The 10,033-nt window shown below is 36.6% G+C and overlaps 1 pseudogene; it reads right to left on the bottom strand.

Annotated features, from left to right (window-relative positions):
- Positions 1-8,598: 8,598 nt before the first annotated feature.
- LOC100949873 lies at positions 8,599-9,254 on the bottom strand (annotated as a pseudogene).
- Positions 9,255-10,033: the final 779 nt, after the last annotated feature.

Here is a 10,033-nt window from a genome sequence, read left to right as displayed (position 1 = left end):
GCCATCTGATTCGTCCATTAATCGTTATTAGAATACTGTGATTGTTAAGCATCAGTTATTAGGCATATATTTAAAATTTTAAGGAATACTCTGATAGGATTTTGAGGCCCAATAAATTGTTGTTTCCATTGTTTGAAGTATTAGGAGTGCTATTTACTGGTAACCAAAGTGTCTTTCCACATCTATTGTGTACCTCTAAATTTAGTCACTTCCTATGGGCAATAAGTAATGATAAGGGAGATTCACTAGTAGTTCATAGTTTGCTACATATTTCCCTTCAAAGGTTATTCCTCCAGAAGCAATCTAATTTGATGCTCTGCTGTTAGTAAGCCAGCAGTAATAGTATAGGATTCTTGGGCATTGCAATTTTCCACTATGGTGGACAGTTTAAGTATATAGTTTTGCTACTATGATTGTCTTGCTTACAGCTTAGTTTTTATGTAATGTGCAAAGTAGTAGGCTTGATATATTTATTGTACATCATCAACACAACAAAAGTGGATTTTTCATGCTTGAATTTTGAAATTCCAAGGAGAATTTAGAATCTGTTTAGATTTGGTTAGCCTGCTGGTGTAAAAGAACTAATAACCATTATTTTGGAAACCTTGTAGTACTGTATTTTAGCTAAAAGACATCATTTGGTAATATTAGGTTCACCAGAAATTTGGTCCTAAGAAGATACTGTTAACATATATAATCTAATCTTATTACTGTAGAACAAAAATAATTAGGCAAAATGTATTTGTTCATAATATTTTCAAATCAAGGTTAGTGGCGTTTTAAAATTGGGCAATGCAATAGTATGTATTACAGTGGCTAATTTTTTGTGCAGTGTGCCCATTTATCCATGGGAGATATTTCAAAACCCACAATGAATCCTTTTTAAACTATAGATAGTAGTGAATCTTTTATATGTGTTGCTATCTACACATACATACATATGTATGGTAAAACTTGGGTTATGACAGCAAAATCAGGAATTTTTTTCTTCACAATTTGATGAATAGAAGATTGATTCTTTAAGAAAAAAGATTGATTCTTGTACATTTAGCAACTACAGCATACAATTATTTTCTTTCCTTAATTAGTTGAGAACTTTTACTTTTTTACTTAATGAAAACATTTTATAGCTTCTCTGGCATGTCTGAATTGCCAGTGTCACTGCCATCGCACTTTGGGACTTTAAAGTAGGGGTTACTTGAAAACAAGCACTGTAATACCACAACCATCAATTTGATAATCCATAGAGCTTCCAAGTGATTAACAGGTGGGCAATATGCATCGAGGCTACACTAGTCAAAGGGATGGTTTTTGTCCCTGACAGGACCGAATTGGATAGCTGAAGATTATTTTTGTGAGACAAGGTCTTAACTTTGCTCAGATTGGAGTGCTGTAGCATTGTAGTAACTCACTGTAACCTGGGCTCAAGTGATCCTCTCATCTCTAGTAACTAGGACTACAGGTGTATACCATCACCCTAGACTAATTTTCTAAAGTTTTTGATGAAAGGGAGTTCTTGCCCAAACTCCTGTCCTCCATCCTTGACCTCCAAAGTGCTAGGATTACAGGTGTGTGAGCCACGGTACCAGGCGTACCCCACACGATTGAAAAGACATGCAATTTAAAACAACAAATTGTTTATTTCTGGATTTTCCATTTAATGTTGTCAGACCACCTTTGGCCCTGAGTGAAACTCTAAAAGCAAAACTACAACTGAGGGGAGAGTACTGTAATCATAAGTGTTTATCCCCTGCAATTCTGGCTTTTTTGTTGTTGTTCCAGTTGTATTGTTCAGAAGTATAGCTAGTGTTGCTACTTTGTGAACACTGAATTTTGGTGGAAAATCTTTAGTACTGCATTAATCTATAATGTATCACTCGTGACATGATGCTGTATGGCTTACATCACCAATTTGGTTCTGATAGAGGCAGAATTAATAAAATAACCTGATCACTGTGCTAGTGAGCCAAAAATATGTTAGAGAATTTTCAGGGGTGCTTAATTTATTTTTTGAATTTGCATAGCCACAGGTACTGATTTTATAGTTTGGCATAAATATTTAATATTGTATAATAAGTCTGTTGATGTAGTTTCTTAATACCCCTTTTTGTTAGGGGCACAAGCTTCCTTTTTTGTTACCAGTAAACATATATTGATGATTTATTTTCATCAGTTACCGAAGATTTCTCCTAAATCACTTGACCTTGTAGAAGTCCATTGCTTCATATGTGGAAAATGTGTGAGGAACTAAATTTTAGTGTTAAAAACTTAATGCACCATTGACTCATCATTTCCAAGTATTGTTATTTCACATGCTTTTAGTATTATGCTTTTGTTGCAGTAAATTCAGTTGATTTTTGTCAAATATAATACTATATACTTAACTGTATTTTTATGCTTAACCTCACTTTTGATTTCCAAAAAGTATTTTTTTTCTGTTGCCCTGGGTAGAATGCTATGGCATCATGTCTTACAGCAACTTTAAACTCTTGGGCTTAAGCAATCCTGCCTCAGCCAACCGAGGAGCTGGGGCTACAGGTGCCCACCACATGCCTGGCTATGTTTTAGAGACAAGGTCTTGCTCTTGCTCAGGCTGGTTTCAAACTCCTGAGGCAGTCCACCTGCCTCAGCCTTCCACAGTGCTAGGATTACAGATATGAGCCACTGTGCCTGGCCTTCTGTTTATTTTTATTCTAGTGTTTTATTATACATATTCCCTTCATCCTACTTGGTTTGTATATAGTTTGTCTTTTTCTAACTTAAGTGGAAGGTTAGCTTATTTATTGGAGAAGTTCATATTTTATTTTGTAGATTACATGACTCTTGTATGGGTGATCATAGCTATACTTTTCCCTATATGCAGTGTCTTTGTTGCATTCCATAATTTTTGTATCTTCTGTTTACATTTGTATTCATCTCAATGTATTTTCTAATCATTTTTGTAACTTTTTCTTCTACCCATTGGTTATTGAGAAATTTGTTGTTTAGTTTATACCTATTTATGAATGTCTCAAATTTCATTTGTTACCAATTTGTATTTTCATTTCATTGTTGTAAGGAATATACTTCATATGATTTCAATTATTTAAGATAATTGAGACTTGTTACTTAGCATATGGTCTATCCTGAAGAGTGTTCCACATGCATTTGAGAATAATTATGCATATAGTGGTTGTTGGATGGATTTTTTTTTGTGGATGTATTGGGGAAGTATTTTTATAGTGTTGCGGCTCAGCGCCTGTTGCTCAAGCGGCTAAGGCGCCAGCCACATACACCTTAGGTGGTGGGTTCAAATCCAGCCCGGGCCCGCCAAACAACAATGATGGCTGCAACCAAAAAATAGCCGGGCGTTGTGGCGGGCGCCTGTAGTCTCAGCTACTTGGAAGGCTGAGGCAGGAGACTCGCTTGAGCCTAGGAGTTGGAGGTTGCTGTGAGCCGAGATGCCAGGGCATTCTACCCAGGGGGACAGCTTGAGGCTCTGTCTCAAAAAAAAAAAAATAGTGTTGCTTAAATCTTCTATCCCCATATTTTTCTGTCTAGTTTTATCTATTTTTGAAAGTGTATTGATGTATCCAACTATCATTGCTAAACTTTTTATTTTTCCTTTGTTTCTTTTAGTTTCTTCTTTGTTTTTGGTCCTCTATTGTTAGATGCCTATATATTTCTAATTCTTATATTTTCCTGCTAGATTGATCCTTTGATTATACTAAAATATCCTTATTGACCTCTAGTTGCATTTCTATCATTTTTGTCATGTTATTATAGCTACTCTAGCTCTCCCTTAATTACTCTTGGCCTGGTACATCTTTCTCTGCTCTTTTACTTTCAACCTTTTTGTGTCTTTGAATCTAAACTATAATGTGTTTAATTTTGTTTAAATATATTCTGCCAAGTTCTGTCTTTTTATTGAGACAGAGTCTTGCTCTGTCACCCAGGTTGGAGTACAGTGGCCTCATCATAGCTCCTGGACTCAAGAGATTCTTTTGCCTTAGCCTCTTGAGTAGCTGGGACTACAGGCATGGGCCACCATGCCCAGCTAAAAACCTGCCTTTTGATTCGAGTATTTTTTCCATTTGTGTTTGATAAGGTAGGAGTAATGTCTACTATTTTGATATCTGTTTCCCAACCTGATAGATGTTTTTTCCCTTCTGTTCCTTTACTGACTTTTCGTAAATAACTGTTTTCTTGTGTACAATTTTAATTTCCTCATTTCTTTTGAAAAGAAAATTTTAGTGGTTACTCTGGTATTATAATTAACATTTTACCTTGAAATATTTTATTTCCAATTAATATCAACTTAATTTCAATAGCATACAAAATTTCCTTCACTGTTTCCATTTCCTCTTCTTCCTTTATGATGTTATACCACTTGCATCTGTATACAGTATAGGCATATCAACATGCCTTTGTAATTATTCCTTTAGCTGTCTTTTAAGTAAGATCTGTGAAGAAAAGTGTTTCCAACACAAATTTATTCTGTCTTTATAATTATGTAATTGTTTTTAGTGGTGCTGCTTATTTTCCAATGCTTTTGAGATGCTATCTAGGGCCCATTCTTTTTATACCTGAATAACTTCCTTCCTTCCTTTCTTTCTTTCTTTCTTTCTTTCTTTCTTTCTTTCTTTCTTTCTTTCTTTTTTTTTTTTTAGAGACAAACTCTTACTTTGTCACCCTTGGCAGAGTGCCTTGGCATCACAGCTCACAGCAACCTCCAAATCCTGAGCTTAGGCGATTCTCTTGCCTCAGTCTCTTGAGTAGCTGGGACAACAGGCACCCAACCACAGTGCCAGCTATTTTTTTGTTGCAGTTTGGCCAGGGCCAGGTTTCAACCTGCCACCCTCGGTATATGGGGCTGGCGCTTTACTCACTGAGCCAAAGGTGCCACCCCTGAACAATTCTCTTTAATATTTCTTCAAGGGCAGGTCTACTAGCATTGAATTCTTTTAATTTTTGTTAATATGTGAATTCCATAATTTTGCTTTTGTTTATGAAGGATAGTTTTGCTGGGTACAGGATTTGCAGTTGACATTTTTTTTCCTTTAGCAATTTAAATGTATATGTGTATTTTCCCATTGTTTTCTGGTCATGATCTATGAAGAGAAGTCCGCTATTGAAGATGAAGTAAATGTGATGAGTTTTTCTCTTGTTGCTTTTAGGATTCACTTTCTGAAGTTTTTGGCTTTGACAGTTTTACTTTCATGTCTAGTTTTGAATGTTTTAGGGTTTGGGCATATGTTGATTTTTCTGCATATATTGGTTAATATTTTTCATCAAATTTGGAATTTTCTTGTCCATTATTTATTCACATATTCTATCCACTTTTCTCTCCTTTTGTGACTCCCATTTGGTATTGGCTGGATCTCATAAGTAGTGTTATTATTGTTTGCTGAATATGTTTGATTACAACTTATATTTCCTTTTTGACCCATAGTGATTTAGTGTATCTTAATCTTTATCTGAAAACAGTTATAATTTTAATGCATTGCAATGAGATAATGCGGGTGCTATTCTTTCCTACATACTTCATTTTTAATAACAACCTTATGTAGTGAGGCACGTCCCTCATTCTTATGTTTTCCAAAAGTTTTGTATTACTTTCATGTACTTATTCTTCATGTGAACTTCAGAAATGTCATTGTTTACCACAAATACTATTGGGATTTAAATTGAAATGGCATTAAATTTATAGAGTAATTTTGGGAGAGCTAGCTTTTTATAATTTTCCCATACATTAAAGTGGTATTTCTCTCCTTATGTCATGTGTTTTCTACTTAGTACCTTTGATCTTTCCCAATCTCTGAAAGAAAATAGAGTAGGGCCCATCAGAGAATGTTATTTTCAAAATGTGGTTTAGAATTAATGTTACCATGTCTTCTAGATGTCCTTACCAACCTGAATTATTTTTAATGTTCTACATCCCTGGCTTGGATAAATGCAATAAGAGCTAACATTAGGAAAATTACATCATAAGCCATTTGTTTTTAATGATGTCAGCATCCCTCTGACCTTTTGCTTCCCCATTTGAAGGGCTTCCTTCATCTTCTAAACTCCTGGAGACTCATTGTTTTCTAGAATTTGTACCAGTTAAAAACCTTCAAACCTTCCAAAATAGAGCTAACTGGTTATGTTCTCACTAGAAATATATTTAAAACCAAGGAGGTAAGAATTCTGTTCCACATGATAATTTTGTTTTAACCCTAACAGAAATTCTTTGAGAGGGAATTAGAAGAGAACATCCAGGATACAGAGAAGGATCAGTCCTATGAGAAGCTTCATAGAAATTAGAGCTGTTTAAATTGTAGCAGAACTCCACAAAGGAGAGTTTGGTGGTCTGTTTTCAGATCCTTGGGGTCATGGGCAGTTGTTTTTAATTGCTTTTGAAGGCAGTTCTAAGTAATAGAGAAACAAATTTTAAAACTGTCCAAAGATGAAAGGGTTCTTGGAAGTGAAACGTAAAGGTTTGTATGACCACGAGGGTTGGAATTTGAAAATCTCCTTGCATGGAATGAGAGGCTAGGTTACATTACATGTACTTTAAGGCTACTTTTATTCCTGATTCTATAAAGGTCTCAATTGGTAAATGAAACTTTTATTATATGCTTGTTTAACATGTTCACATTTAATCATCACCACAACCCTATGAGGCATCTGGGAGAGGTAGAGTAATTTTCTAAGGTAACTTACCTAATTAATGGCAGAGCATAATTTTGCTTCCTTCTCCACATACAGCTTAATCTGCAACAGTAATTCCTTAAATTTGTATAGCACTTTATTATTTCTAGAAGCCTTTCATAAATATGATTTTATTTGACCCTTTTCACAATTTGGAGAAACAGGAAGAACAGATTCTATCTATATGTGTAATTTTTTTTTTTTGAGACAGAGTCTTAAGCTGTTACCCTCGGTAGAGTGCTGTGGCGTCACAGCTCACAGCAACCTCAAACTCTTAGGCTTAAGCGATTCTCTTGCCTCAGCCTCCCAAGTAGCTGGGACTACAGGTGCCCACTACAGCACCTGGCTATTGTTTTGGTTGCCGTTATCATTGTTGTTTTTTAGGTGGCCCAGGCTGGGTTCAAACCTGCCAATCTCGATGTTTCTAGCTGGTGCCCTACCCACTGAGCTATGGGCACCGCCCTATGTGTGTAATTTATAGGTGGAAAGGAGGCTTAGAGATTCTTTGTAATATCCAGAGTAAAGGGATATGTATTAATCAATGTGATGTACATGACTACCAATAAAAGGTAGTGGAAAATAAAGACATTTTGCTACATGCCATAAAAAAAAAAGGGATATGGAGGATCATTCAATAGAACCTCCATATTTTGTACTTGGGGAGACTGGGCACCAGAGTTAAAAATCTGGATATTTTGTAGATGTTCTTTGATTTGCACTGAGAGAAGGAAAAGACTGGATTAGATGATCTCATAGGGTGTTGGGATAGGAGGTATGTTCCTCGTATCTACCACATAGAATTGATACTAGCTCTCCACATTAAGTGGCACTTTAACAAACATTAACCAAAGAGCATCAAAGGTTAAAGTGGGAATTTAAAGTTTGGTGTAGAAGGTTATAGAAGATAATTTAGGTCTTGGGATCCTTCTGTTGGCCTTGACTGCATTTGAAATATTTTTTGCTCCAGGTTTAAGGGTCAACTGGGAAGAGGGCCATTGGGAAATGAGTTAGGCTGTAAGTATGTAATTACTTAAGTAGAGAAGAGAATGAGTCTTCAGCTCTTGTCTACAACTGGGGGAGCCACTGTTGACTCATGACTCTGTGATACAGACTCAGAGTGATGGAGGTCTTGATTATTACATAGGTTGTAAATTTGGAACCTCAAGAATGGAAGGATCTTAAAAGTTTCCTATCCCAGATGGTCAAGCCTCTTCATAATATGTCCCCAAAAATGAATTTTTAGCTTCTCACTAACTTTACTTGGTGATGCAGAACTCCTTGAGTCAGTTTGTCTCTTCTTTTAAGACGTCTTTACAATATTGAACTGAAATATGTTTTTCTACAGCTTTAACTTCATCATATTTGTATTGTATCACTACCAAGAATATTGCCTTATTCATTCTCTTTCTTGTATCTTCAACTTCTCTCCTCTCTGTTGCCTTTTCAGCTGCAAGCACTGTGCTGGGTAATGGGTATATGGAGATGCATTAGGTACAGTCCCTGCCCTCAAGGAGTTGTTAGTCTAGTGAGTGAGAATGACATGTACATAGATAATTTCAATCGTATAGTATGCTCTACAGTGGATGTATGTACAAGGTACTAAGGGATTTAGAAAAATAATTTTACTGAGTCTAGAATGCCAGAGGTCAGAGCAGCTGATAACATGGTTGAGTCTCAGAAGAAAGATTCACTAGGCAAAAAACAAGGAAGGACTTTATAAGCAAAAGCATGGACATTGGAAACAGAATGATCAGTTGGAGGAAGTACAAGTAGTTCATAAAATTAGGCTAGAAATGTAGGCCACGAATAGGTCCTAATATAGTATGTCATGGGATTTGGATTTCATTATGAATGTATTCAAAAGGGGATTCCCCCCCCTTTTTTTAAAGCTGTAGTAAGTTTTATTAAAGAAAAAATATACATGATTTACTTTTCACTAGTCTGTTGTGGCATGCTTCTAATGGTACCAGAGTCACCTGGATCAGTGATGGCCAGTGTGCATACTCTAGTGTTTTCCACATGCTGTGCCCAATTCAATATTATTGCCACTGTATTGATGAACACCAGTTTTGGCTAACATGGCATAGTACTCTGTTTCAGATTTTCTCACAGCTGGGCAGTTGTTGGCAAGGATAACCAACTTCGCTTTGCCTTGTCTAATCACCTTCAAAGTCTGCTTGTACCCCAGCATGTATTTTCCACTTTTCATAATGAGCTGGATCCTCAAGTTGATTGACTCCAGCGACTTTTTTCATCTTCTTTGCAGCCACCATCTTCCTGCCTTAGGTGCTGGATGGCCCCCTACCAAGACCAGCTGCCAAGATGGCTGGGGAGCGAGAAAGGAAGGATTTCCCACAATGCAAGGTGCTTCAACCAAAGGGGATGCCTTTGATGATCACTCTGGCAGTACTCTGGAGTATGTTCAGGAATGTTTTCAAATCCGAACAGGGAGATGAGTCAGAAGAATACTGTAGTGGCTAAGGTGAGAACTGTTCTAAAGCCAGAAGAAGGGAGAAGATAACCTATTAAGAAGTCATAAAGTCTGGGCATGGTGGTTCATGCCTGCAGTCCTAGCACTCTGTTAGGCCAAGGTGGGTGGATTGCCTGAGCTTAGGAGTTGGAGATGAGCATCAACAAGAGTGAGACCCTGACTCTAAAAATAGCCAGGCGTTGTGGTGGGTGTCTATAGTCCCAGCTACTCCAGTGGCTGAGGCAGTAGGATTGCTTGTGACCAACAGTTGGAGGTTGCTGTGATCTGTGACACCATGGCACTCTACCAAGGTTGACAAAATGAGACTGTGTCTCAAAAAAAAAGTTATAAGAATACTGTCTTGTTTAAGAATATGTTATGAGAAATGTGTTCTTAGGTGTTTTTTTTTGTTGTGTGAACATCATAGAGTGTACTTACACAGACATAGATGTTATAGCCTATTGCTCCTAGGCTACAAACTTGTATAGCATGTTACTGTACTGACTACTGTAGACAGTTATAACATAATAGTATTTGTGTGTCTAAATATATCTAAGCACACAAAAGGAATATTAACAATACAATTATAATCTTAGGAGACCACCATCTTATATGTGGTCCATCATAAACTTGACCATTGTTATGTAGCACATAACTATGTAGACATAATAGAATTTATAGAGAAATCGGAGTAGCAAAGAGAGGGAAAAGGGTATTCTGACTTGGGTAAATATGCATTCCCTTACTCCTATCCATGGCTCTGGTGAAAAATGCTATCATTTTCTTTGGGTAGATATTGCTGTTAGCTCTTTTTAGGCCATGACTTGGTTGCAAAGGTTATGTAAGATTCTTTTATAGGAACAGCTGTATATGAAATGTTGATTCTCTGGA

The sequence above is a fragment of the Otolemur garnettii genome, unplaced genomic scaffold (genome assembly GCF_000181295.1).
Source record: "Otolemur garnettii isolate 467f Iridium unplaced genomic scaffold, OtoGar3 scaffold00398, whole genome shotgun sequence".
Lineage (NCBI taxonomy): Eukaryota > Metazoa > Chordata > Mammalia > Primates > Galagidae > Otolemur > Otolemur garnettii.
This window is presented reverse-complemented; position numbering and strand designations above follow the sequence as displayed.